A 3285-nucleotide genomic window follows, 5' to 3' on the forward strand; every position below is an offset into this window, starting at 1 on the left:
ACCTGACTTGATGCACAAACCCTCTAATGTTGTGGGGCTGGAAGATCTTTTCATTCCCACAAGTCTTCATGCCGAAACTACCAGGGTGCCCATTGTGAGTACAAAAGACACTCCTGTCAGGCAGAAAATCCAAGGGCTTAGAGTTCCACCTCAGGAACCCAAGACAGAGAGCCAGACATTTTCTATACAGCAGCAGGTATCGCTAAATGCACCAATAACTTTGTTATAAAATAGGATGCCAAAGAAGAGTCTGCCAGACTCAGAAGGCCAGCACATATTTTTATTTTTATATTCTGAAATGGAGTCTTGCTATGTAGTCCAGGGTGGTTCAAATTCTTGATCTTCCTGCCTCAGCCTCCTGAGTGCCGGATTACTGGAGTGTGTCACTGCTATGGCTTGTGTCTAGATGTCCCCTCAAAGCTTCATACAGTCATAGGTATGGCTTTTCAGAAGTGGCTGGATCTTGAGTGCCATGCTAGAATTAAGGGTATAAATGCTACCCACCCTAAGGGTGGATAAGCCCGGACAAGATAAAAGGGACAGAAAGGCTTGTCCTTTGTCTTCTGCCTATTGTAAACTTTTACTCCTGTGATGCCCCTCTGCCATGCCACCCTGCCCGGGAGCCAGCCAACTATGGACTGAAACCTCTATGAACAGTAAACCAAATAAACCTTTCCTCCTTTAACCTTGGGTGTACTTTGTCTTAGCAGCAAGACAAAGGTAACTACGACAGCCACCATGCCTGGCTAGCACATGCCTGAGCCACCCCCCAGTGTGGTACAGGAGCCCTGGTTGGGACAACAGTGAGCTACAACCCTCAGAGATTCTGGGGTTCCTAGGCCTGGACAATTCTGCTTTGATCCAGGAAAGTGGTGTCATATAGGGCCAGGCAGGGAATTCTCCCTTCTATGGACCCTCACTTGGCCACTGGGTATGAGGGAACAGCAGTCCACTCCCACCTTCCCATTTCTGCAGTGGAAATGTTCACAATGTCTCCTCCTGCTCCCCACAATTCCAGTGGAAAGAGCTTTAAACTCAATAGCTGAAGACCTGGGTTCAAAATATGGTCCTGTCTGTAGCTGCTCTGTGAGCTTTTTTTAAATACAGCAATTCAGGGAGACCTGGCAGTCCCATGCGTTCATGTGACAAGGACTTCTTTCACACAAGGATTTCAGAAAGTATGACCCAGCTCGGGGACAAACACAGAGATGGTAAAGGATAAGAAAGCAGAGGCTGAAAACTGACACACACCAAATTTGTTTGGGATGATTAAGAATTTGATTAGAGGTGTGTGCCATGGCACCTGAGCTACTGACAGAAGCCGAGGGCTTCTTCTTGACCAATTTTGGTTCTGCACTGAGTGGCGCCGCAGGCCTGCTGGGCCAGGCATCCGGAGGGACTCAGTCCCTGCTGTGCTACCTCCATGTCCTGTAGCAGGAGGACACCTGGCTGCACAGCCTGACACCACCGCAGGCTCAGGCCCATGGGCAAAGAGGTGCATGCTCTGAAAAGGCTGAGGGACTAGGCCAATGCCGACGATGTAGAAACAGTGCAGCAGCTGCTGGATGATGGTGTGGACCCCAGTGCAGTAGACAAGGGCCGCGCCGCTCTCCACTTTGCCTCTTTGCAATGGCAATGGGCAGAGGCCAACCCCAACCAACACTTTGGGCTGGGGGACACACCGCTGCACCTGGTGGCCTGCACCAACTGCATCCCTGTCATCGACACACTGCTGTGAGGAGGTGCCCACACGGACACCCTGGACCCAGCTCGCCTCACACCCCCGCACCTGGCCAACTCCAAGCTGAACATCCTGCAGGAGGGACACTCCCAGTGCCTGGAGGCTGTTGTGCTGGAGGTGAAGCAGGTCACCCACATGCTGCGGGAGTACCTGGAGCTCCTGGAGCAGCACGAGCAGGGTGAGCAGCTGGACGACCTCTGTACCTACCTCCAGATGACCAGCACCAAGGACCAGGTGGATGAAGTGGCCAACACGCTGGCCAGTTTCACCCCGCTCAGTTTGCAGATGCAGAACATGGAGAAGAGGTAGTGAGAAAGTCTCCCTGCCTTCCTGCTTGGCCACTGCCCTCTCCTCCTCATCACAAAGGAAAGGCCCAGGGTCTGGGACTTTGGTGGACATTTCCCTCGTAGGTACTCTCCGTGAGTCACTCCCAGTCACCGCCTCGAACAACAGTAATCTCTGTTGGCCGAGGGGCCAGGGCAGCCTCCGCAACCGCACTTCAGCTGTGGCCCATGCAGTGGCCTAGTGGCCTCCCTCACAGGCTCCAGACCTCCTCTGTGTTGCTTCTGGCCATGCACTGGTTGCCATGAGCTGGCTTAGGAAGGGGACCCTCAGCCCAGAGGGCAGCGCTGGCCTCTGGCCTGGTCCGCATCTCTCACCAGCCCATAGATTTAGGCTCATCACCTGACTTTCACAGTGACTCTTCAGTGTCTGGTTAGAAGGGGAGCCTTGGAGACTCACTAACCTTTCAAAGATTAGGAAGGACCCTGCTGAGCCCAAGACAGGAAGTGCCTGGCCCTTTCCTCCCAGCTGCAGGAGCACAAGGAGGGTGGAGTCCTCTTACAGGTTTCACTGTCACCTGTGACCCTTACCTTATCTGACAAAGAGGCTCCTGGATATAACTAAGGATCCTGAGGCAGGCGATCCTGGATTACCTAGATGGGCTGGATGTAATCACAGTGGGTGAGAGAGGAAGTAGGAGCTGTGCGGACAGAAGCAAGAAGTTGGAGGAGAAGGAGGGGGAAGTCAAGGAAGGGGTCTGGAGCGCAGGCAGCCCACCTCCAGAAGCCAGAGGCAAGGAAACTGCTTCTCCTCTCGGAACTTGCTGGAGGCATTGGTGCTGGCACCGACCTGGACTTGAGTTCAGTGAGACAGATTTCAGCGCCAAGCCTCCAGAACTGTCAGAGAATAAATCTGTATTGTTTTGAAAACAAACAAACTTATTTTAAGAGATTGTCAGCTGTTTTTTCATAAAAATTCTGATGTCCTGGCTTCTCTTTGAAAGTCTAAAGGTCTGGGGCCACCAGGCCTGCATTCCCCTATAGCAGCAAGTGGCTGAGGCCAGTAATAGGGTTCTGCAGCTGTAGCCTTCAGTTGGCCCAATTCCTGGCTACCAATAGTTAGCCCACTGTTCTGGTCACTGGACTCGCCTGCTTCAATTAAAGTTATTGGGCTTTGGACCCAAGGGATGGACAGTACAGAAAGAGAGAGAAAGAGAGAGAGAGAGAGAGAGAGAGAGAGAGAGCGAGCGAGAGAGAGAGAGA

General features: G+C 52.5%; 1 pseudogene; it reads left to right on the top strand.

The window, feature by feature from the left end:
* The first annotated feature begins 1132 nt into the window (after positions 1-1132).
* LOC104853802 lies at positions 1133-2050 on the top strand (annotated as a pseudogene).
* Positions 2051-3285: the final 1235 nt, after the last annotated feature.

This window comes from Fukomys damarensis, unplaced genomic scaffold (genome assembly GCF_012274545.1).
Source record: "Fukomys damarensis isolate Sample0158 unplaced genomic scaffold, DMR_v1.0_HiC HiC_scaffold_16, whole genome shotgun sequence".
Taxonomy (NCBI): Eukaryota; Metazoa; Chordata; class Mammalia; order Rodentia; family Bathyergidae; genus Fukomys; species Fukomys damarensis.